General features: G+C 40.5%; 1 pseudogene; it reads left to right on the plus strand.

The window, feature by feature from the left end:
- The first annotated feature begins 23,707 nt into the window (after positions 1-23,707).
- LOC138986994 (zinc finger protein 280B-like) lies at positions 23,708-25,337 on the plus strand (annotated as a pseudogene).
- The last annotated feature ends 1,715 nt before the right edge of the window (positions 25,338-27,052 follow it).

Raw genomic sequence — 27,052 nt, forward strand, 5'->3', positions numbered from 1 at the left:
TGAATTCCTGACCCTCAACCCTCAGGGTCTCCTGAAGGAGTAGATTCTTGGATATTTTAAGCATGTTTTTATTGTTGTTTGGGCTCCCCTTGTGCCTCAGCTGGTAAAGAATCTGCCTGCAATGTGGGAGACCTGGTTTGAGCCCTGGGTTGGGAAGATCCCCTGGAGATGGGAAAGGCTACCCACTCCAGTATTTTAGCCTGAAGGATTCCATGGACTGTATATAGTCCGTGGGGTCACGAAGGGTTGGACACGACTGAGGGACTTTCACTTTCACTGTTGTGGTTTAGTTGCTAAGTTGTGTCTGAGTCTTTTGTGACCCCATAGACTGTAGCCTGCCAGGCTCCTCTGTCCATGGTATTTCCCAGGCAAGAATACTGGAGTGGGTTGCCATTTCTTCCTCCAGGAGATCTTTCTGACCCATTGATTGAACCCAGGTCTCCTGCATTTACAGGTGGATTCTTAACTGCTGAACCACCAGAGATCAATCTTTCCCAAAGTATTGGGTAATTTTACAACCTGGGACTCACTTCACTTCAGAATCAAGTGAGGCAAACATTGAACTTTCAGAATCCCAGGCCCTCTCCTCAGGCAATTTTAGTTTCTTAGGTGCAATATGTAGCCCTGGAATCTCTGTGTTTAATAATGTCCCAGGTGATTCTGAGATTTGAGCAATTTTTAGAAGCATATAAAAGTGAAAATGTTAGTCATCCAGTTGTGTTTGACTCTTTGCAAACCCATGGATAGTAGGTTCCCAGGCTTCTCTGTCCATGGAATTCTTGAGGCAAGCATACTGAAGTGGATGGCCATTCCCTTCTCCAGGAGATCTTCCTGAACCAGGGATCAAACCCCGGTCTCCTCTACTGCAGGCAGACTTTTTACTGTCTTAGCCATCAGGGAAGCCTAGAAGCATAAATACATAGTCAACATTTTCCTTCCTTTCCCCTAAGTTTTTGCAAACATTTTAAAATTGACATCCAAAATGTTTTTATTGTAAGTGTAAACACAGCAAAGGATGTACCATTTGGCATACAGTAATAATAAACCCTTTAAGTAAATTGAACTAGGAATTCCCTGGCAAACCAGCGTTTAGTGCTCAATGTTTTCACTCTGGTGACCTGGGTTCAGTCCCCGGTCAGGAAACTAAGATCCTGCAGGAAGTCTCATGGTGTGTTCATAAATAAATAAAACTGTTAATATCATGCTTTCAAATATATCCAGAAGAATGTAAAGAGCATAGAATTTTAAAAATATACATTTTTATTCATTTATTTGGCTGTCTCGAGTGTTAGTCATGGCCTGCAGGATCCTTCGTCCTTTCTACTGCCCTCTGGCACGTGGGATCTTAACCACCACGTATTAAACCCACATTCCCTGCATTGGAAGGCAGATTCTCAACCACTGGACCACAAGGGGAGTCCCTAGCTTTGGGTTTTGATACTCACCAACATTGCAGAAGGACGTGGCAACCCACTCCAGCATTTTTGCCTGGAGAAGTCCATGGATAGAGGAGCCTGGCTGGCTACAGTCTATGGGGTTGCCAGACACAACTGAGCAACTAGGCACAGCACTCACCATCAACCGTCTTAAAAGAGTATAAAACGAGCTCTTTCTAATGGTCAGTTTTGTTTTTCACCCTGCTTCATTGATATGTAATGGACATATATTGCATACATTTAAGGTGAACACATGTTGATTTGATAAGAATGGTATTTTTGATAACGTACATATCTGGTTACAACACTTGAGATCACGTTCATCAGTGAACTTCATTTTTGTTCTAATTCAGTGACTCTGTACCATATAAGGAATGGAAATACACATATTTCTTCTCTGAAACCCTCCCTCCCCCTAAGAATCTGCGTGCACAGGGCTGTAAAGGCAGTGGGAGGGAAAGCTTCAGATATAATCTAGGTGGTGCAAAGGGGAAGGAGAGAGAACAGGAGGAGTGAGGGAGGAAGGCAGAAGGATGGGGGACCAGGGTGTGACCTGACACCCCTGACATGGTTTAAGAAAGCATGAGCCCCTGCCTAGAAAAAGCTCCTGGGGTTCAGCATGAAGGTCCACAGTGAGGACCCCTGAAATCCAGCAGGTGCTGAGCCTTCAAGTGCAGATCATTTGGGAGTAAGCTTGCTTCCTGCCCTCCTCACCCTGCCCACCTCCCCTCCCCAACCCACTACTCTTGCTCCCAGAAGAGGACAGGGGTTTGCTGTTTGCAGCTGGAGAATTTTCTGGTATTGGAAGAGAACCCCTGCCTTTTTACGTTCCTGACATCAGCCCGAGCTCTGTTGGAATAGCTTTGTGGACCATCTTCCCCTGCCCTTAAGCTATTGAACCCCAAATAACTGAAGATGCAGATAAACTGGAGATAAGGTGGTGGGCCTCTGGATGCCAGAGAGGGAAGTGGGGACTCTCACCACACTGAGACCTGGAAAACAGCCCCTGGGCGGGGCCCTGAAGTCCCACCCACATTCTTTCCTCTCTCTAACAATTTGGTAGAAAGGTTTCTAGTTGAAAGATCCCATTGGGAAAAACTGGTTCAGAAACCTGATTGGAGCCCGGTTTGGATGCCATGGATTGGATTAGAATGGGCTTTAAAAGGCTTGGAATCTCCTGATCCAGCCTCACTGAGAAAAGGCTTTTGGAGAGCCAGGCAGGAGTTTCACAGACACTGAACACAGGAAGCGGTGCTGGTATTTCCAGGGAAATCTTTCTGGTTCGTGGAGACAAAGACACTCCAGCTTCACCCTCCACTGGGGCTCAGAGTAGGAAGTGTTTAGCTGCACTGAGTCAACTGGACTTCAGGAGCTGGTGAACCATGGGGTTTGGAATGCTTCATTTTGTTCTCTACAGCCATGAGTTTGCAAAATTTCTCTGTAAAGGGCTAGAGAGTAACCAGGTATTAAGGGCCATTAGCAGTGTGAAATAGCCTCTGGCAGCGGCAAGTGATCACAGCTGTGTTCCAATAAAATTTTATTTGTGACACTGAAATTTAGATATCATATAATTTTCACATGTCACAAAATATTACTTTGTTCCCCCAAATTTAAAAAAATGTAAAAATATTAAACATATTTTTAAAAGTTAAAAAAAAAAAACTAGAACAAACAAAAAAATCATTCTTAGCTTGCTGGTTGGGAGAAAAAGCAAACAGGAAGGAAGACAATTTGTAAATTCCTGTCTAAACCATTTGCCTATATAATGCAGCTAGCATCCCATTAGTGACTTGTGATATGAACTTAGTAGGCTGGATTTTGCTTATGAAAAACATAAATTTCCATTAAATCTAAGATGACATCAGCTGTAAGATACAGCATTATTCCTTTTTTTTTTTTGCCACACCCAGTGGCATGTGGGATCATAGGTCTCTGACAGGGATTGAAGCCATGTCCCTGGCCTGGAAGTGAGGAGTCTTAAATACTGGATCACCAGGGAAGTCCCACAGCATTATTTTTCATACCACTATAAAATATATATTTATATACATATGTATATGTGTGTGTTCCATTACTTCAGTCATGTTTGACTCCTTGTAACCCTATGGACTCTAGCCCACCAGGCTCCTCTGTCCATAGGATTCTTCAGGCAGGAATACTGCAGTGGGTTGCCATGCCCTCCTCCAGGGGATCTTCCTGACCCAGGGATGGAACCCTCATCTCTTACTTCTCCTGCACTGGCAGGAGGGAACTTTGCCTCTAGGGCTATCATTTACGAACAACCAAACAAACTATGATATGCTACTGATGAAATGCGATCTGTTCAGAAATGATCAGAAATGGTCAAATGTAAATTTTAGAATGTCCCTTAATGTCAATGAAATGTGTTAATGGCATGGAAGCTATCAACAAATGTATTATATGGAGAGAAATTGTGCTACAAACCTTTTATTTCAATGACCACTACTGCCCCTGTCAGCATCCAACTATATACTGGCTGACTTTCTCCCTTGCATGATACTGTTAATTCATTAAGATTTGGAATTCATTAAATGCTTGGAGAAATTTCTTCTCTGCTTTTTTGCTAAGATCAAGTGTAAGAACCTGGGGAGCCAGGAATTAGTGGGTTGAGCCTGTGGTACAGATAAATGATTGTATTAATAACAGTTACTGTTTATTTATGCAGCAGACATGTAACACTGACAGACACCACATGTTGTTCTAGAAACAAAAATACAGCAACCCAATAGCTCTGGAGGTGAATATGGCATGTGAGTTGGGGGAGGCTGTGATTTCTAACATCATGGTCAGGGAAGCCTGGCAGAGAAACTGTGGAGTGAGGCAGGTCAGGAGTTGGGTGATGGTACTTGAGACAGTGTCCAAGGCAGGGGGAGCAGCAGAAGTCCTGAGAAGACCCTGTCCTCTCTCCTCGGTACCCTTGGGAGATTGGGTCTGGGAACCCTGCACCCGCAGATACCAAAATCTATGGATGCTCAAGTTCCTTATATAAAATGGTGTAGTCTTTGCATGTAACTTAAGGGGATGCTCCCACATGCTTTAAATCATCTCCACATTCCTTGTAATACCTAATACAATGTCAATGCTGTGTAAATAGTTTCAAGTACAATGTAAATGCTATATATATATACACATATATGTGTATATATATGTATAGGTATATATATACATGTATATATATATATGTATAGGTATATATATACATGTATATATGTATATGTATAGGTATATATATACATGTATATATGTATATGTATAGGTATATATATACATGTATGTATATATACATACATATATATGTATATGTAGTTTCAAGTACAATGTAAATGCTATATATATACACACATATATGTATGTATATATATATGTATAGGTATATATATACATGTATGTATATATACATATATGTGTGTATACATATATACACATATACATATATGTACACACATATGTATATGCATATACATGTGTGTATATATGTGCATATATGTATGTATGTGTATGTATATATAGTTGCCAGCATGAGGCAGGTTCAAGTTTTGCTATTAGAACTTTCTAGAATTTTTTTTTTATATTTTTGATCCATGTATAGAGTCTGGTGCCTTCTGGACTCAGAGAGTGGAGGGAGTGAGGGGCATCCCCAAGGGACAGCTGGGGGCTCTTTTGGACATTTTATGTTGGTCAGCATTTCTGAGTGAGATTGGACATCTATAAGCAAAACAGTGCCTACCAGCTCTCCTGTAGAGTTTAACAGGAGCACTGGGGCCACCATGGGTAGACAAGGCAAAAGTGGGGGCTGGAGAAGGAAGTTTAAAATGGTCATGTCACTAAAATGAGTTTGAGATGTTTCCTCATGTCTAAGGGTGTTAATAGTTATCTCAATGTTTCAGCCAATGATTAAATCAGGTACTAATTTGGTCTTTTGAAAGAAATAAAATCATCACCACTTATCTGCAGAGAATAAGTTCCAAGACCCCCAGTGGATATCTGTAGCCTCATATAGTATCAAACCCTATATACAAAATGATTTTTCTGTACAAACATACCTGTGATGCAGTTTATTTTATAAAAGCACAGTAAGAGATTGGCTACTGCCTAATAATAACAGGAAAGTGAAAGTGAAGTCCCTCAGTCATGTCCAGCTCTTTGCGACCCCATGGACCGCAGCTTACTACGCTCCTCTGTCGATGGGATTTCCCAGGCAAAAATTCTGGAGTGGGTTGCTATTTCCTTCTCTAGAGGATCTTCCTGACCCAGGGATCGAACCCAGGTCTCCCAAATTGTAGGCAGACACTTTACCAACTGAGCCACCAGGGAAGGTGTAATAATAACATAGAACAATTATAGCAATATATTTTTATAAGAATTTTGTAATGTAGTCTCTGTGTAAAACATATTACTGTACTGATTTAGTGATTTTTTTTTCACCCTAACTAAGCACTATGCTCTGTGGCCATACCTTTTGCAGTTTGAGGTTTGACAGCAAAACTAACCCAGATTTATTTTCTCTGCTTCACATTCACCACAGATATTAGCAACCTCAGCATACAATTTTTTTTCTTTTTATATCAAATTGAGAACTTTGATCTTTTCACTTAAAGGTAGCACTTAATGGATTCTCTAGGGCATATCTAAATGGCAAGCATCACTCCACTTATGGTTTGGGGCCATTATTGAGTAAAATAAGGGTGACTTGGTCACAAGCCCTGTGACATCTCAACAGTCATTGCGGTAACTGAGTGACAAATGGGTGAGATGTGCTGGACTACGGATGATTCACATTCTGGGCAGGAGGAAGCAGGATGGTGTGAGATTCCAATCACACTCCTCAGAATGACATGCAATTTAAAACTTATGAGCTATATACTTCTGGAGTTTTCCATTTAATATTTTCGTTGAACAACTGAGGGTTAACTGAAACCACAGAGAGTGACACCTGAGATCAGAGGGGATGACCTTGTCCTGTGGTTGCCTGTAGGTGGAAAAAACACTAGAAGGGGCCACTTGAAGCCAAAAGTGATTGTAAAATGGCCCATCTCTTCCTGTGTGAGGAAGCACAAGCACCACCACAACCCAAGAAAAAGACCGCAGGGTCCAAATCCAGAGATGAGGACAATGATGATGCTGAAGTCATCTTTGTTGGAGTGCAGCATGTCAACAAGGATGCTGAAACCCTCTTTGTCAGAGTGATTTCAGGTTCAAAGCCAGTCATTTCTAACATTTTGAACAGAGTGACCAAGGACTCATCTTCAAGAAGAAAGAAGGGCCATGTGAGTCCAGATCCCTCCTACACGTTGCAAGCTGCAAATCTCAGGACCTCAGTATCAGAGCCAGTGGCCGTATCACCAGCTTCTCAGTCTGAATGGGGAGGAAGAGACAGTCCTATTATTTTTGAGCCTTCATCTAAACCTGATTATAAAACGAGCTCTCTGGAAGCTGTGCTTCACCTTCACAATTCAGAATTGCTCTCTTCGAAGCCTCATTGTCTATCTGGAGCTATTCTCTCATTAGGAGGCAAGGATGAAAGTCCTCTTAATTCAAAGCAATGTCCCACTTCAGATGTAAAAATGTAACAGTGGGAGTCCCAAAAGACCCAAACTCAGCGATAGAATCCCAGGGGGACTTGCCTCCACCATGGCCCCTCCAGGTATCTCTCCTACAAAGGACACAATTATGACCTTGGAAGATCTCCCAACCTCACGGAGCCATGTTCACGGTGGGGCATCATTTTCCTTCCTTTTCTTCCAAAGAGTGAGCATCTTTTAATTTCATGGCCTCTGTAACCATCCACAGTTATTTTGGAGCCAAGAAAATAAAGTCTGCCTTTACTGTACCTAAGATTGTACTTGCTTCATCTCTTTACCATCAAGTAGCTTTGAAATCTCCATGTTCCTTCCTGGCCACTCTCTGCTCCCCAAAGTAACCACTTCTCTGACCTCTAGCACCAGATATTCATTTTCATTTGTTTCAAATTTTAAATAAATAGAGTCACACAATAGAGTCTATGTTCCCCTGGTCTTGGTTTTCTTTTAAATAAGTGAGATGCATTCTTATTGTATGTAGCTGTGGAACATTCTTTTTCATTGCTTGAATCCAAGAATTCCCTTGGATGAATGGGCATAGTCTTATATGTCCATTTTACTGTGCCTGAAATTTGAGGCTCTTATTTTGCCTTTTTTAATAAGCTGCCTATGAACCTGTGTGTATCTTTCATAGTAATTTCTCTAGGATAGCTATATCTGTATGTCTAGACATAAGATTTTCTGATAATGTATGTGGTAGTGGTTTCGTTTCTAAGTGGTATTGAACTCTTGCAACACCATAGACCCTAGCCCACCAGGCTCCACTGTCCATAGGATTTTCCAGGAAAAAATAACACAATGGGTTGGCGTTTCCTTCTCCAGAGGATTTTTCTGACCCAGGGTTCAAACCTGTATCTCCTGCATTGCAGGCAGATTTGTTACTGACTGACCCATTCTAATATGCAGGTACAGTCAAGTGCTTTTTCAAACTGATTGAAGCAATGTGTATTTCCACTAACAGTATCGGCATTTCCATTTCTACCGAACACTTGGAACTGTTAGTCTGTTTCATCGTATAACTGAGCAGGACCCTGCAGGGCTTTCCCAGGGACAGATCACCCCCACCACCCCCCACCTCCAATGTACCCTGTCTCTTATTTGTAGAAAAGCTTTAGGTCTTGACCTTCCATGAATTTCAAAGAACAAATTTAATTAGAAGTGAAAAACTGCGGAAACAAGAAAAAAATCAAGCAAGACAAACAGTAATTTGTTGTTGGGGAGTTGTGTTCACTTTTTGCGACCCCATAGACTGCAGCACACCAGGCTTCTCTGTCCTTCACCATCTCCTAGAGCTTGCTCAAGCTCAAGTCCATTGAGTCTATGATGCCATCAAACCATCTCATTCTCTGTCATCCCCTTCTCCTCCTGCCTTCAATGTTTTCCAGCATTAGGGTGTATTCTAATGAGTCGGCTCTTCCCATAAGGTGGTCAAAGTATTTGAGCTTCACTTTCATCAGTCCTTCCAGTGAATATTCAGTGTTGATTTCCTATAGGACTGACTGGCTTGATCTTGATGCAGTCCAAGGGACTCTCAGGAGTCTTCTCCAACACCACAGTTCAAAAGCATCAAGTCTTTGTTGCTCAGCCTTCTTTATGGTCGAACTCTCACATCCATGCTGCTGCTGCTGCTAAGTCACTTCAGTCGTGTCCGACCCTGTGTGACCCCATAGACAGCAGCCACCAGGCTCCCCCTTCCCTGGGATTCTCCAGGCAAGAACACTGGAGTGGGTTGCCATTTCCTTCTCCAATGCATGAAAGTGAAAAGTGAAAGTGAAGTCGCTCAGTCATGTCTGACTCTTAGCCACCCCATGGACTGTAGCCTACCAGGCTCCTCCATCCATGGGATTTTCCAGGCAAAGTACTGGAGAGGGGTCCCATTGCCTTCTCCACTCACATCCATACATGACTAGTGAAAGAACCATAGCCTTGACTCCACTGACCTTTGTTGGCAAAGTTATGTCTCTGCTTTTTAATATGCCATCTAGGTTTGTCACAGCTTTTCTTCCAAAGAGCAAGCATCTTTTAATTTCACGGCTGCAGTCACCATATGCAGTGACTTTGGAGCTCAGGAAAATAAAGTCTGTCACTGTTTCCATTGTTTCCTCATCTATTTGCCATGAAGTGATGAGACCTTTGACTGTGTGGACCGCAGCAAACTCTGAAAAATTCTTAAAGAGAAGGGAATGCCAGACAATCTGACCTTCCTCTTGAGAAATCTGTTTGCAGGTCAAGAAGCAGCAGTTAGAACTGAGCATGGAACAAGAGACTGGTTCCGAATAGGGAAAGGAGTACGTCAAGATTGTATACTGTCACCCTGCTTAGTTAACTTAAATGCAGAGTACATCATGAAAAATGCTGGGCTGGATGAAACACAATCTGGAATCAAGATTGCTGGGAGAAATAGTGACAACCTCAGATATGCAAATGCTACCACCCTAACAGCAGAAAATGAAGAGCCTCTTGATGATGGTGAAAGAGGAGAGTGAAAAGGCTGGCTTAAAACTCAACATTCAAAAAATTAACATGGTGACATCTGGTCCCATCACTTCATGGCAAACAAATGGAGAAAAAGTGAAAATAACAGCAGATTTTATTTTCTTGAACTCCAAAATCACTGTGGAAGGTGAATGTAGCCACAAAATTAGAAGAAGCTAGCTCCTTGGAAGAAAAGCTATGACAAACATCAGATCAGATCAGTCGCTCAGTCCTGTCCGACTCTTTGCGACCCCATGAATCGCAGCATGCCAGGCCTCCCTGTCCATCACCAACTCCCGGAGTTAGCATTAAAAAAAAAAAAAAAAAGCTAAGGCATCACTCTGCTGACCAAAGTTCTTATAATCAAAGGTATGGTAGCTCACACAGTAAGGAATTCACTTGCAATTTGGGAGACCTGGGTTCAACCATGGGAAGAACATCCCTGTAGTCCAGTGGTAAGACTCGGTGCTCCCAAACTAGGGAGTCCAAGTTCATTCCCTGGTCGGGGTATGAGATCCCACATACTGCAACTAAAAATACCGCATGTGACAATGAAAAATCCTGCCTCCCACATGCTACAATGAAGATTGAAGAGCTCTTGTGCTGAAACGAAGACCAAGCACAGCTAAGTAAATGAATAAATATTTGAAAGAAAGAAAGAAAAAGATACGAGAATTCCCTGGTGGTTCAGCAGTTAGGACTTGATGCTTTCACTGTCAATGGCAAGGGTTCAACACCTGGTTGTGGAACTAAGATCCCACAGGTTCCGTGGCATGGCCAAACAAAAACCCAGAAAGATAATTGAGAAGGAAAGAACTCCCAAAGTTTGAAAATGAAGCAATATAACTGCAAACAGGCTGAAGCTAGATTAAGGATTACCAGGAACCCAAAGTGCAAAAGTGGCACCTCTGTAATTCACTGCTGCTGCTAAGTCACTTGAGTCCTGTCCAACTCTGTGTGACCCCATAGACGCAGGCCACCAGGCTCCCCCATCCCTAGGAACACTGGAGTGGGTTGCCATTTCCTTCTCCAATGCATGAAAGAGAAAAGTGAAAGTGAAGTCGCTCAGTCATGTCAGATTCTTAGGGATCCCATGGACTGCAGCCTACCAGCCTCCTCTGCCCATGGGGTTTTCCAGGCAAGAGTACTGGAGTCGGGTACCATTACCTTATCCATCTGTAATTCACAAGCCTCTTTAATGTTGTGGTTTAGGCTCCTCCTACTCCTGCTTCTGAACCTAAATAACTTACTGCTCCTAAGAGAAATTGTTATGGGAAAAATAAAATATGTAAGCCGAATGATATTGAAAATAGCAAAATTTTGAGACAGAGCTAAAGCAGTTTCATGTGTTAATGTGCATTACATTTGAAAAGAAGAAAGGTTGGCAACACAATGATCTCTGCTGCTGCTGCTGCTAAGTTTCTTCAGTCGTGTCTGACTCTGTGGGATCCCATAGATGTCAGCCCACCAGTCTCTGCCATCCCTGGGATTCTCCAGGCAAGAACACTGGAGTGGGTTGCCATTTCCTTCTCCAATGCATGCAAGTGAAAGATGAAAGTGAAGTCACTCAGTCGTGTCCAACTCTTAGCGACCCCATGGACTGCAGCCTGCCAGACTCCTCCGTCCATGGGATTTTCCAGGCAAGAGTACTGGAGTGGGGTGCCATTGCCTTCTCTGAAACAATGATCTAAGTCAGTGCTATTCCCAAAAGTTTTTGCAGCAATAGAAAATTTTCAAATAATTATTACATGTATGCCCTAATAAGGACAATCAGCTTTTCACATATATAAATGTATATGTTTCTCTTCTTTGAGGTGACTTGTTTATATCCTTTATCTGAATTTTCAGATGGAGTGTTCATCTGGTAGGAATTTTTTTTTTGGCCTTTCTGTGAGGATTAAGGGATCTTAGATCTCAACCAGGGATCGAATCTCTGCCCCCTGCAGTGGAAGCACAAAGCCCTAACAACCAGATCACTAGGGAATTCTCAATGAAAATGTTTTCTATGTTCTTTTCTATTATGCCACTTTGGAGATGTTAAAATGTAGCTAGTGTGACTGAGGTATTAAATCTTTGTGTATGTTCAGCTGCTTCAGTCCTGTCCAACCCTTTGTGACCCCATCAGTGTAGCCCACCAGGCTCTTCTGTCCATGGGATTGATTATCCAGGCAATAATACTGGAGTGTGTTGCCATTTCCCTTTCCAGGGGATCTTCCCGACCCAGGGATTGAACCCCTTGTCTTTTACATTTCCTGCATTGGCAGGCAGGTACTTTACCACTAGCACCACATGGGAAACCTATTAAATCTTTACTTTAATTTAATTAATTTAAAATTAAAAGATATGGCTAGAAGAACAAGATCTTCCTTATAAATGAGTTTCAGTTAATTTGTATACTCAGTAATTTGCGTATCTCTTAGATATTTTCCTCAAGATGAGAGTCCATGCCCCTCCCTAAGTGTAGGCTGGGTTTAGTGACTTGTTTCCAAAGAACAGAATGTCAGGGGGAAGGAGATAACTTTATAGCAGAGGAAACTAGTGGTAAGTCATATTGATAGTATGGATCCTTGATGGGAAGTGATGAGAAAGATATTTTGCCTTGGAGATATAGTTCTAAAAATATATAAACCCCAGTGCAACCAGGAAAAACATATCAAACCCATATTGAGAGTCATTCTGCAAAATACCTGTCCATGAAGGACTCCTGAAAATTGTCAAAAGTCATGAAAAGCAAGGAAAGTTTAAGAAACTGCTATAGACCAGAGTAAGCTAAGGGAGGGATCTGTAGCTTTTTGCTATATATCCTCATGCAGTTCGGTATCCTATATGGGAATATGAAACTGGAAAAGAACATTTGTGGATAAACTGGTAAAATTTGAATAAAACCTGGAACTTACTTAAAGGTACCCTACTGAAAGATGCTGGAATAATTGTGAGGCTTAAAGGAGGTCATTTCACATATATATACTTTAAGCATTGTAAGTATTTTTTCTACATCACACCCTCTTCATTTTGACTTCACTGGAATGGAAATCTAAAGTATGGCATACTTAATTGAATGGAAATCTTCAAATACAAAGGATCAACAATATTTATACTGTGTGATCTGACCATAATGCAATAATGAGAAATTGACAAAGAAACATCTTTTAAAATGCCATTCATTTGGAAAATATCACTAACTATATTAATCCATAATATATATCTCCATGGAATTTTCAGGCAAGACTACTGGAGCAGATTGCCATTATTTTCTCCAGGGGATCTTCCTGACCCAGGATCGAACCCGGGCCTTTTGTGTCTCCTGTATTGACTGGAAAGTTCTTTACCAGTTGAGTGACCAGGGAAGCCCATAAAATATATAATCTTTGTCTTAAGAAGAGAATATTAGGATATACTTGGAAGTGAATGATAATGAACATACTATGCAGCAAAATTGTGGGAAACAGTTAAAGTTGTACGGAGAAATGATGGAAACAGTGACAGACTTTATTTTCCTGGGATCCAAAATGATTGTGGGTGGTGACTGCAGCCATGGAATTAAAAGATATTTGCCCCTCGGAAGAAAAGCTATGACAAATCTAGACAGCATATTAAAATGCAGAGACATTACTTTGTTGACAAAGTCCATCTAGTCACAGCTATGGTTTTTCCAGCAGTCATGTATGGATGTGACAGTTGGATCATAAGAATTGATGCTCTTGAACTGTGTTGTTGGAGAAGACTCTTGAGAGTCCCTTGGACAGCAAGATCCAACCAGTCAATCGTAAAGGAAATCAACTCTGAATATTCACTGGAAGGACTGATGCTGAAGCTGAAGATCCAATAGTTTGGCCACCTGATGTGAAAAACCAACTCATTGAGAAAGACCTTGATACTGGAAAGACTGAGGGCAGGAGAGAATTGGGCAGCAAAGGATGAGATGGTTGGATAGTATCACCAACTCAGTGGACATGAGTTTGAGCAAATTCCAGGAGATAGTGAAGGACAGGGAAGCCTGGTGTGCTGCATGCAGTCCATGGGGTTGTAAAGAGTCCTACATGACTGATGGACTGAACAACAACAATAAATTGAAGTAAACTTATAGCATTACATATAAGAGAAATGAGAGTTACAAATAACTGTCTCAAAAAGTTGTAAAGATGAGCAACAGAACAAACTTAGAGCCATAAGAAGGAATGAAATTAATAAGGAATGAAAAATGAATATAATACAGAAGAAAATATTGTAACAAAACCAAAACTTTATTCCCCCATATGACTACTAGGAGACTTCCAGCAGAACAGGGCATTTAAAAAATATTCTGTAAAGGACCCAAAAAGAAATATTTTAGGCTTTGTGAATATGATCTTTGGCGATTGATCAAGTTTTCAGCCATAGACAATAACCAAAGGAACTGGCAAGTCCCTGTTCCAACTTTAAGGACTCCAAAAATTGAATTTCACACAATTTTCACGTCAGAAAATTATATTCTTTTCGGTTTTCCTCAGCCATTATAATGTGTAAGGCTCTAAAATTAAAAAAAAAAAAAAAGAAGAAGAAGAAGAAGAGAGAGAGTTCTTCTGATTGGGGATTAGCTGACCCTGATTGCAGGTGGTGACTTCAGGGCAATCATGGTTTCAGGTCACTCTGAAGCTCTCTGAGTTGCAGCGTTAAAAACAGGCAGGGAGGCTGCTGGCTTGCTTGCTCCTGCCTTCTTGAAAGAAAAAAAAGTAAGAGCACCGTGGGTTTTAAGCTGTGTAGAGCTGACTCCTACCATTTGGTGAGGCTAAAATTAGGCAATGCACATATCCTAAGGTTTTAACTACAAAAGCAAAGTAATGAAGGTGTGGGCATTCCCTGGAACTGGGACCCCACAAGCCAAGTAGCATGGCCAAATGAATAAATGAATAAAGTGGTTCATTCAGAGAAAATGTGTTGTGATTTAACAAGTTTACATTGGATTACTTGCTTAGTTTTGTACCCTTAACAGCTTTATTTCATTAAGTAATTGAACTCCACTGGATGGGGGCAGGGGAGCATCTGAGTTCATTTCATGCCAGTAAACAAGATGATAGGTAGCTCCATGCCCAGCAACTTGTGCCTACAGCTCTGTTGCATAGTTATCTATTGCCAGTACAGCTTTGAACTTGACAGCATGTTTTGTTTTGGTCACAACATGTGGCTTCATAGGATATTAGTTACCCAACCAGGGATCGAACACAGGATCATGGCAGTGAGAGGGCTGAGTCCTAACTAAACCACTGGACTGCCAGGCAACTCCTGTTTTTAGGTGTTTTGGTTTGTTTTGTGTTTTTTAAGTTTTGCCATATTTATAGGAGAACTCTTCTGTGTGTAAGTATGATGTGAATGATATTATAACTCAAAATGTTTGTGTTGTACACATTATCTCAAAATTGAATAGTTTGAAAGAACTTATACTTGTCAGCTCTTGGTCTAGAATCCAGTTGGGTAGTTGAGCCTCAGGGTCTCTCCTGAGGTGGTAGTCAAGCTTTTATCTGGTTTCACAACCTCTGAAGACTTGGCTTGTTGAATCTAAGTTCCCTCACTTGGCTATACTCATGAGGTTTCAGGTCCTCCTTCTGTGGGCCTCTTCAAGGGGCTGCTTATATGGAGACTGCTGTCTTTTCCCAGAATGAGTGATTCAGGAAAGCACTTGCACCCAAGATAAAGTGCAGAGTCTTTTTTCAGACGTTACACATCTTCACTTCTGTATTTGCTTAGTCTCACAGGTCAACCCTGTGTTAGTTTGAAAGAGAGGTACATAGGGTGGGAATATCAGGAGATGTGACTCACTTGGGGTCATCTTGAAGGCTGGCTACCATACCCATTAATCCACCATGCCAGCCTTTCTTCATATGATCTCATTTCTGTTACTATGAGCAAATTATTTGGCTTGTGTACACGTTTTGTGTGTTGCTGCTGCTAAGTCACTTCAGTTGTGTCTGACTCTGTGCAATCCCATAGACAGCAGCCCACCAGGGTCACCCAACCCTGGGATTCTCCAGGCAAGAACACTGGAGTGGGTTGGCATTTCCTTCTCCAATGCATGAGAGTGAAAAGTGAAAGTGAAGTGCCTTAGTCATGTCTGACTCTTCGAAAACCCATGAACTGCAGCCTACCAGGTACCTCCATCCATGGGATTTTCCAGGCAAGAATACTGGTGTGGGTTGCCATTGCCTTCTCCATCTTGTGTTGTCAGATCAGATCAGTCACTCAGTCGTATCCGACTCTTTGTGACCCCATGAATCCCAGCACGCTAGGCCTCCCTGTCTATCACCAACTCCTGGAGTTCACTCAGACTCACATCCATCAAGGCAATGATGCCATCCAGCCAGCTCATCCTCTGTCGTCCCCTTCTGCTGCCCCCAATCCCTCCCAGCATCAGAGTCTTTTCCAATGAGTCAACTCTTCGCATGAGGTGGCCAAAGTACTGGAGTTTCAGCTTCAGCATCATTCCTTCCAAAGAAATCCCAGGGCTGATCTCCTTCAGAATGGACTGGTTGGATCTCCTTGCAGTCCAAGGGACTCTCAAGAGTCTTCTCCAACACCATAGTTCAAAAGCATCAATTCTTCGGCACTCAGCCTTCTTCATAGTCCAACTCTCACATCCATACATGACCCCAGGAAAAACCATAGCCTTGACTAGACAGACCTTTGTTGGCAAATTAATATCTCTGCTTTTGAATATGCTATCCAGGTTGGTGTCCTAGATCTACTTAATTCTTGTTTATTCAGTGATATTCTAGCAAGTCTCTTCTTTGTCCTAGATTAAGTTTTCTGTTTCTCTGGATGGTTCTCATCAGCAAACAGACTGACTATAATGTCACCCCTCATTAAAAATCTGTCTTTTGGTGACACATCCTGTTTCTGTTTTTTTTTTTTTTAAATTTCATATTTGCTTATTATAGACTTGTGCAGAGTAGAATTTGTTATATCCAGTTCTCTCATTTTCCTTTAAATCCACGATTGTCAAGGACACCAGTGAATTCCAAACGTTTAACTCAGTGGTCAATTTTTATTTTATTTTTATTATAATTGTTTTTACTTTACAATATTGTATTTGTTTTGCCATACATCAACATTCATCCACCACGGGTGTACACGTGTTCCCCATCCTGAACCCCCCTCCCATCTCCCTTCCCATACCATCCCTCCGGGTCATCCCAGTGCACCAGCCCCAAGCCTCCTGTATCCTGCATCCAACCTGGACTGTCAATACATTTCTATTATGATATTATACATGTTTAAAATGCCATTCTCCCAAATCATTTCCCCCTCTCTCACTCACAGAGTCCAAAAGACTGCTCTATACATCTGTGTCTCTTTTGCTGTCTCGCATACAGGGTTGTTGTTACCATCTTTATAAATTCCATATATATGCAATAGTATACTGTATTGATATTTTTCTTTCTGGCTTACTTCACTCTGTATAATAGGCTCCAGTTTCATCCACCTCATTAGAACTGGTTCAAATGTATTCTTTGTAATGGCTGAGTAGTACTCAATTGTGTATATATACCACAGCTTTCTTATCCATTCATCTGTTGATGGACATCTAGGTTGCTTCCATGCCCTGGCTAAAAGAAGAAATGCTGCAGTGAACACTGGGGTACATATGTCTCTTTCAATTATGGTTTCCTTTGTGTGTATGCCCAGCAGTAGGAATCGCTCGGTCATATGGCAGTTCTATTTCCAGTTTTTTAAGGAATCTCCACACTGTTCTCCATAGTGGCTGTACTAGTTTGCATTCCCACCAACAGTGTAAGAGGGTTCCCTTTTCTCCACACCCTCTCCAGCATGTATTGCTTGTAGACTTTTGGATCGCAGCCGTTCTAACTGGCATGAAATGGTACCTCATAGTGGTTTTGATTTGCATTTCTCTGATAATGAATGATGTTGAGCATCTTTTCATGTGTTTGTTAGCCATCTATATGTCTTCTTTGGAGAAATGTCTGTTTAGTTATTTGGCCCATTTTTTGATTGAGTCGTTTATTTTTCTGGAATTGAGCTGTAGGAGTTGCTTGTATACTTTTGAGATTAGTTGTTTGTCCCTTGCTTCATTTGCTATTATTTTCTCCCATTCTAAAGGCTGTCTTCTCACCTTGCTAATAGTTTCCTTTGTGGTGCAGAAGCTTTTAACTTTAATTAGATCCCATTTGTTTATTTTTGCTTTTATTTCCAATATTCTGGGAGGTGGGTCATAGAGGGTCCTGCTGTGAGGTATGTCAGAGAGTGTTTTGCCTATGTTCTCCTCTAAGAGTTTTATAGTTTCTGGTCTTATGTTTAGATCTTTAATCCATTTTGAGTTTATTTTTGTGTATAGTGTTAAAAAGTGTTCTGCTACTGCTGCTAAGTCACTTCAGTCATGTCCAACTCTATGTGAGCCCATACACAGCAGCCCACCAAGCTCCACAGTCCCTGGGATTCTCCAGGCAAGAACACTGGAGTGGGTTGCCATTTCCTTCTCCAATGCATGCAAGTGAAAAGTGAAAGAGAAGTCACTCAGTCATGCCCGACCCTTAGTGATTCCATGGACTGCAGCCTTCCTGGTCCTCCGTCCATGGGATTTTCCATGCAAGAGTACTGGAGTGGGGTGCCATTGCCTTCTGCAAAAAGTATTCTAGTTTTATTCTTTTACAAGTGGTTGCACTCATCTCACACACTAGTAAAATAATACTCAAAATTCTCCAAGCCAGGCTTCAGCAATATGTGAACCGTGAACTTCCTGATGTTCAAGCTGGTTTTAGAAAAGGCAGAGGAACCAGAGATCAAATTGCCAACATCTGCTGGATCATGGAAAAAGCAAGAGAGTTTCAGAAAAACATCTATTTCTGCTTTATTGACTATGCCAAAGCCTTTGACTGTGTGGATCACAATAAACTGTGGAAAATTCCTCGAGAGATGGAAATACCAGACCACCTGATCTGCCTCTTGAGAAATTTGTATGCAGGTCAGGAAGCAACAATTAGAACTGGACATGGAACAACAGACTGGTTCCAAACAGGAAAAGGAGTTCATCAAGGCTGTATATTGTCACCCTGTTTATTTTACTTATATGCAGAGTACATCGTGAGAAACGCTGGACTGGAAGAAACACAAGCTGGAATCAAGATTGCCAGGAGAAATATCAATAACCTCAGATATGCAGATGACACCACCCTTATGGCAGAAAGTGAAGAGGAACTAAAAAGCCTCTTGATGAAAGTGAAAGTGGAGAGTGAAAAAGTTGGCTTAAAGCTCAACATTCAGAAAACGAAGATCATGGCATCCGGTCCCACCACTTCATGGGAAATAGATGGGGAAACAGTGGAAACAGTGTCAGACTTTATTTTTCTGGGCTCCAAAATCACTACAGGTGGTGACTTCAGCCATGAAATTAAAAGACGCTTGATCTTTGGAAGGAAAGTTATGACCAACCTAGATAGCATATTCAAAAGCAGAGACGTTACTTTGCCAACAAAGGTTTGTCTAGTCAAGGCTATGGTTTTTCCTGTCGTTATATATAGATGTGAGACTTGGACTGTGAAGAAGGCTGAGCGCTGAAGAATTGATGCTTTTGAACTGTGGTGTTGCAGAAGACTCTTGAGAGTCCCTTGGACTGCAAGGAGATCCAACCAGTCCATTCTGAAGGAGATCAGCCCTGGGATTTCTTTGGAAGGAATGATGCTGAAGCTGAAACTCCAGTACTTTGGCCACCTCATGAGAAGAGTTGACTCATTGGAAAAGACTCTGATGCTGGGAGGGATTGGGGGCAGGAGGAGAAGGGGACGACAAAGGATGAGCTGGCTGGATGGCATCACTGACTCGATGGATGTGAGTCTGAGTGAACTCCAGGAGTCGGTGATGGACAGGGAGGCCTGGTGTCCTGCGACTCATGGGGTCGCAAAGAGTCAGACACGACTGAGCGACTGATCTGATCTGATCTGACCAGTTTTCCCAGCACCACTTGTTAAAGAGATTGTCTTTTCTCCATTGTATATTCTTGCCTCCTTTGTCAAAGATAAGGTGTCCATAGGAGCGTGGGTTTATCTCTGGGTTTTCTGTTTTTTTTCCATTGATCTATATTTCTGTCTCTGTGCCAGTACCATACTGTCTTGATGACTGTTGCTTTGTAGTAGAGCCTGAGGTTATTTTATTTAATTTATTGGCAGCCTTTATCAAAGCAGTTCATTTCCTCCTCCCTCAAAAAAATGTTTCATTTGGATTACAGAATGCTTCTCTTTCCTGCTTCTCTTCTACCTACAGTTCTCCCACATACAATGTGTGATCTTTGTGTTTGGCTTATTCAGATGCCATATTTTCTTTTCAAATATTTATTTATTTAGCTATGTGGCATGTGGGATCTTACTTCCCAGCCCAGGGACCAAACCTGTGCAGAGTTTTAAACACTAGATCTCCAGGGAAGTCCCCTAGTTTGTATATTTTCAAGATTCATCCATTTCATGACTGTATAACAGTGCATTTTTTTATGGCTGAATATAGTATATCAATATGGTATATGGCTTACCTGTAGTCCATTGTGAGCATATACCACCGTTTATTTATCCATTCATCAATTAATGGATAATATTTGGATGGCGTATTCTTTGTGGCTATTGTGAGTAATGTTGCTGTGAACACTGTTTTTGCATGGACTTAACGTTTTCAGTTTTTAAGGATATATACAAAAGAGTGAAATTTCTGGATCATATGGCTACTCTATATTTAATTTTTGACGTACTGACAAACCCTCTTTTCCAAAGTGGTTGTACCATTTTACAGCAATTACATCAACAATATATGAAGATTCCTTTTCTCCACATCCTCTGCAGCACTTGTTATTATTCCTCTTTTTGATTATAGCCAACCTAATGAGTGTGAAGTAGTATCTCACGGAGACTGATTTACATTTTGCTAGTGGCTTCCCTGGTGGCTCAGAAGGTAAAGTGCCTGCAACGCAGGAGACCTGGGTTCAATTCCTGGGTTGGGAAGATCCTCTGGAGAAGGAAAAGTGACAATCCACTCCAGCACTCTTGCCTGGAAAATCCCATGGATGGAGGAGCCTGATAGGCTACAGTCCATGGGGTCACAAAGAGTCAGACACGACTGAGCGACTTCACTTTCTTTAACTTTCAATCATGTTAAGCAGTATTTTTTGTCATTGTTGGCCATTTGTATATCATCTTTGGTGAAATGTCTATTCAAATTCTTTTCCTGGTTGTTAAATTTTTTTTTAATTGTAAAAAAACATCTAACTTAAATTTTTACCATTTTAACCATTTTTACTTGCTAAGTATTTCACACACTTTCATAAGTCATTTTGGAGAAAGAAATGGAAACCCACTCCAGTATTCTTGCCTGGAGAATTCCATGGACAGAGGAGCCTGGTGGGCTACAGTCCATGGGGATGCAAAGAGTCGTACACGACTGAGCAACTAACACACACACACACACACACACACACACACACACACACACACACACAGTCACAGTGTTGTTTTGTTGTTGTTGTCATTGTTGTAGCTGTGCTATGCAGGTTGAATGACAGTTTCCTGGTTGAGAATCATACCCAGGCCCCTGATAGGAAAGTTTGGAGTCCTAACCTCTGAACTACCATGGAATTCCTTATCACATTGCTATGAAACACAGGTCTACACCTTTTTATCTTGCACAATTGAAACTCTGTACCCATTTCCTGTCCCATTAACGACAACTCTTCTTTTCTTCCCTGTTTCCCTAGACCCTGGACTCCATCATTCTTCTTTGTTTCCTTTCCATTGCTTGACTGTATTAGATATTTCATATAAGTGGAAACATACAGTATTTGTCTTTTATATGACTGGCTTATTTCCTTTGGCTTGATGTCTTAAGGGATAATGAATGTTGTAGCTTGGGGCAGAATTTCCTTTATATGGCTTAATAATGTTCCATTATATGTATATATCCCATTTGATGGACGTTTAGATGCTTCCACCTCTTAGTTGAGATTAGTGCTGCTTTGAGCATGGCTGTGCAAATATCTCAAGACCCCATGTTAACTACATTTGAATTTATACCCAGAAGTGGAATTGCTGAGTCATGTGATAGTTCTATTTTTAATTTTTTGAGGAGCCTTTATACTGTTTTCTGTAGCAGTTGCACCATTTTAAAATCTATCCATAACACACAAGGATCCAGTTTTTGTACATACTTGCCAAGAGTTGTCCTTTCCTTTCCTTCCTTTTACCTTTCTTTTCCTTCATATGTAAACACACACACATGCACGCACAATTTTTTTCATATCCTTTTCCATTATTGTTTATCAAAAATTATGAATATAGTTCCTTGTGCTATACAGTAGGATCTTGTTTATCTATTCAATATATTAACATTATAGTTTGCATCTGCTAGTCACCAGCTCCCAGTCTATGTCTCCCCCACCCTTCCTCTCTTGGTAATCACATAGTCTGCTCTCTATGTCTGTGAGTCTGCTTCTGTTTCACAGATAAGTTCATTTGTGTCATAGTTTAGAGTCCACATGTAAGTGATACCATATGATATTTGTCTTTCTCTTTCTGACATCCTAAGTATTCTTTTTAATGCTAGTGTAGAGTCAAATGTTGACTTAACTCCATTTTCAGAACATTTGTTGCTACTGTATAGAAATGTGATTGATTTTTAAAATATTTATCTTGTATTCTGCAATCTTTTTATTAATTTTAATACTTGTGGTTTCTTCAGGGTTTTCTATATATAAAAGTATGTTATCTCCAATACACATTGAATTTTTCCTTTCCATTCTGAAGGCTGTTTTTTTTTCTCTCTAAACAACAACAACAACAATTCCTTTTTCTTTCCTGATTGCTCTGGTTATAGAACTGCCAGTATAATATTGAACCAAAGTGTGGAATAGACTTCCTTGTGTTGTTCCCAACCTTACAGGGAAAGCTTTCAGTGTTTCATTATTAAATATGATGTTAGCTGTGGGTCTTTTACAGGCACCCTTTGACTGAGAAAGTCCTCTTCTGTTCTTAGTTATTAAGTGTTTTATTTTAACCCCTTTTATGAAAAGGTGCTAGATTCAGGGAAATGCTTTTTCTGCAGGCAGATGTGCTTTTTGTCCTTTATTGTATTAAAATGGTATAATGTTGACTGACTTTCATATAATGAACCAACTTTGCATACCTCCATAAATCCCACGTGATCATGGTATGTAATTTCTTTTATATGTTGTTAGATTTTGTTTGCCAGTATTTTGTTGAGGACTCTTGCATCTGTATTAATAAGGGATATCAGTTGTGTGTGTCTGATGTCTCTGTCTGATATTCATATTAGAGAAATACTGGCATCACTTTGCTTACTATATGGGGAAGAGACATGTGGAGTGAAGGATGAAGCATTGTTGGATTTAAGTTTAGTCAGGATTTGAGGGAGAAATTTAGGATATATCAGTGTGGAATTGGGGTCAGATTATCAAGAGAGTTCATTCTCAATTTCCAAGGCCTGTGTTAAGTGCTTGACATTGAATTATGCTGTTTGTTATGTATGCATACATACTGTATACTTTGAATTTGCTGCCTATTTTCTGTATTAACATTTATGAAATTAGTATGTGTGAATCAGTTGTAATGTGCATTTAAGATAAGTTTTTTTTCCAATTTTACTACAAGATGCCATTGAATAGCTGATGCTTTTTAAAAAGAGCTGTTAACCTTAAGTCTAAGAAATAAGCATGTTTGTCTTTAAGATACGGAAACACATTTAAAAGTTATAAATTTGCCCTAAAAGATGCAGCTGGTATATGGTTAACTTAGAATTCCAGCTTAATCTTCTTTGACTCTGAACTCCATGTTTCTAAACACTGTACAGTAGTGCTTTTGTAAAAATTCTTGTCCTTTATACGTGATTTCACCTAATGATCGGTGGTGTTGTTTTTTTTTTTTTTTTTTTAAATAGAAGAGATTAAAATCAACATAGGACAAAGCTATGATTCTCGAGTCATGTAAACTTGAAATCATAGGTTTTTCAGCTGTCATTTAGTCTCTTTGATGCTCATTGTCGTTATCTGTAAGATAAGGGTGTTTATAACTACCCTAGAATTTTGGAGATAACAAAATAGCACATTTTTCTGTACTTAACTAATATGTAGTATATTTATACTTAGGTGACAGCTTATTTAAAGGAAGCACTGGGACTTGTGGCCACACCCTCCAAGAACAAAAAAGTATTTAAAATATGGAACCACCATGTATGTTATGTGAAGAAGAACAAGAGCCAGAACCACAGAAAAGCCAGGAGAAACAAACAAAGTAGATGATGAAGATGCTGAACTGATCTTGGTTGGAATGGAACATGTAAATGAAGATGCTGATGTGATCTTTGTTGGGATGACCTCAAATTCAAAACCAGTCATTTCAAACATACTGAATGGAGTTACCCCAGGTTCTTATTCAAGGAGAAAAAGGTATGGTCATTTCAGGAAAGATAATGCTCAGAAATTACAGCCTGTTAGTCATGTGACTCCTGCATCAGAAGCAAAGACTGTCTTGCCAGTTTCTGTCTCTGAATCAAGATCAACAGATAGTCCTATTATTATTGAGCCTTTGTCCAAAGCGGATTCTAAAAATATTTCACCACAAATAGTGCCTAATAGCTTTTCAGAGTTATGTTCTCCTTTGATTACCTTCACAAGTTCATTGCAGCATCCAGTAGAAACAGCAGTTTCTACAGGAGATATGGATAAAAGTCCTCATGTATCAAAGTGACTTACCACTTCTGAAACAAATAGCACAAATCCCAAAAGGCCTAAACTCAGTGATGGAATTATAGGAGAACATTCTTTAGCTTTGTCCCTTTCAGGTATTTTTCATACAGTGACTACTCAGCAAAGCACACCAGACAGTGTTCATACCTCATTAAGCCATATTCAGAATGGAGAACCTTGTCCAACAGCTTTTCCAAAGGGCAATGTTCATTGCAAGCCTGTAAGTCCTTTAGGGGAAAATGGACTGACAAAAACTGACTTTCCAAGTGTAGCAAGTCAAAACAAGATTGTTGATCCCACAGAAGGCAATCTGATTGTGTTACTTCATGACTTCTACTATGGACAGCATATAGGAGATGGACAGCCAGAACCAAAAACTCACACAGCCTTTAAATGCCTCAGCTGCTTGAAAGTTCTAAAAAATGTCAAGTTTATGAATCACATTAAGCACCATTTGGAACTTGAGAGGCAGAGAGGTGACAGCTTGAAATACCACACCACCTGCCAGCACTGCCACTGCCAGTTTCCTACTCCCTTCCAGCTGCAGTGTCACATTGAAAGTGTCCACACTTTCAAGGAGCCCTCTGCAGTCAGTAAAATCTTTGAATTTTCCTTTGAGACAGATCAGGTTCTCTTACACCACATGAAAGACAATCATAAGCCTGGTGAAATGCCCTATGTATGCCAGGTTTGCAGTTACAGATCATCATTCTTTGCAGATGTGGATGCACATTTCAGAGCATACCATGGTAACACTAAGAATTTTCTTGCCCCTTTTGTCTCAAAATTTTTAAAACTGCAACACCATACATATGTCATTATAGACGGAACTGGGAAAAGAGTTTTCACCAGTGTTCCAAATGTGGGCTACAGTTTTTAACTTTTAAAGAGAAAAGGGAGCACAAGGCCCAGTGTCATCAAATGTTTAAGAAGCCTAAGCAGCTAGAAGGATTACCTCCTGAAACAAAAGTTGTTATTCAGGTATCACTGGAACCACTTCAACCAGGATTGGTGGAAGTAGCATTCACTACTGTGAACACATCTCATTCTGAACCATCACCCCCGAAATCTAAAAGTAGGAGGTCAAAAAGAACCCATTAATTCTACTTTCAGTAAGTCTGAAGCCAGTATTTCAAAGTTAAAAACCCCATTAAAAAGAACAAGTTCAAATTATAGCATTATTCAATAATATCAAATATGGGGAAACCAATGTGTAATTTATGTGTTTTTATTTTAAATACATGAAGTACAGTTTTGTTTGAATATTGAGATGTTATTTTAAAATATATTTCCTGTTTTTCATACAATTGTCTTAACACATAAAAAGTATGGGTGTGTGTGTGTGTGAGAAAGAGAGAGAATGAGAGAGGTGGAGAAAGGAAAAGTAAAACCTATTTTGGTATTTCATGTTATTTGTAAGTTCAAACGCTCTACTATACATATAATCTGTAGAATGTTTTAGCAATGTAATTTTCAACTGTTTTCATGCCTTGAAGATCTCAGTATTAACTATATAGCCAGATTGGAATGGCTTTGTTATGGTATGTTCCTATGTGTTGCTAAAGTCTCCAAAGTGCCTCTGTTGTGCTGATCTAAAATAACCTGACTCCAAAAGCCTGGTGTGGAGAAGTTGATGAAGAAGCTATGATGTGAGTTTGGACCAGACATGGGATTTAGTCAGTGGAGAGCTGTGGCTTCTTGTCCCAGTTGAGGAAGAGGCATGTATTCACTCCAGGCATAGAGCCAAGGCAGAAGGAACACTGTCTCAGAGTGTTTTTACCTAGCCCAGGGACATCTCAAGGAAGCCAAACGTTAAAATGCCTGTGTTTGGTGAGAGGCCCCTTCAAGCATCAAGCAGGCCCTGTGTATCATTGACTGCAGTTGGAGAAGCAGAGATGGTTAATAGAATGAGGCCTGTTGCCTGTGGACCTCCTGTTGAGTGATCAAAAGGGGAATTTGATTGATTCCATCCCCTTTCCCATTTGACTAGCTTTTAGTCACAGTGAAGTAGTCATATCTGTCTCAGTCACAGTAGTAAAGCAAGTTAAGATTCCCAAGGGAAAAAGCCTTAACATCCAGTTTGATTTGTACTGGACCCATAGTTTTAACTGAAAGTGATCAAACACGGGAAATCTGTTCAGTTTATGAATTGGGCTAAATTCAGTTCTCTTACCCTTAAGCTACAATGGAGTTGTCTCAGAATAGTAAATGTAGTGGATACAAAGGGTCCAGGGTGATTAAACCCTCTATAGAACTTTCCCTTACCTTTTCCAGTTACATGTGTCTTACCCTAGTTGAACATGTGAAGATTTCAGTTTTGTATCTTATCTTGCCTTGGACATGAATGTATTACAGTTAACAGCTAATTCTTTGTGTGTATAATTTCCCATTTTATCAAACTAATACTGAGTTTTGGTCTTAATTGACACAGTTTGATATGCAGGAATTGTCTCGTTTATTTCAGTAATTATCAGGTCATAGAGTTATTATCCTTCCTCTACTCTATCCAAAACTCCAGTACTTTGGCCACCTCATGGGAAGAGTTGACTCATTGGAAAAAGACTCTGAGGCTGGGAGGGATTGAGGGCAAGAGGAGAAGGGGACGACAGAGGATGAAATGGCTGGATGGCATCACTGACTCTATGGACATGAGTCTGAGTGAACTCCGGGAGTTGGTGATGGACAGGGAGGCCTGGCGTGCTGCGATTCATGGGGTCGAACAGAGTCGGACACGACTGAGCGATTAATCTGATCTGATCTGACTCTATCCAAATATCTAGTCTGTGATTATACTTGTGCTGCTACCACTAAGTCAC

The sequence above is a fragment of the Bos mutus genome, unplaced genomic scaffold (assembly GCF_027580195.1).
Source record: "Bos mutus isolate GX-2022 unplaced genomic scaffold, NWIPB_WYAK_1.1 CTG377, whole genome shotgun sequence".
In the NCBI taxonomy this organism is placed as follows: domain Eukaryota; kingdom Metazoa; phylum Chordata; class Mammalia; order Artiodactyla; family Bovidae; genus Bos; species Bos mutus.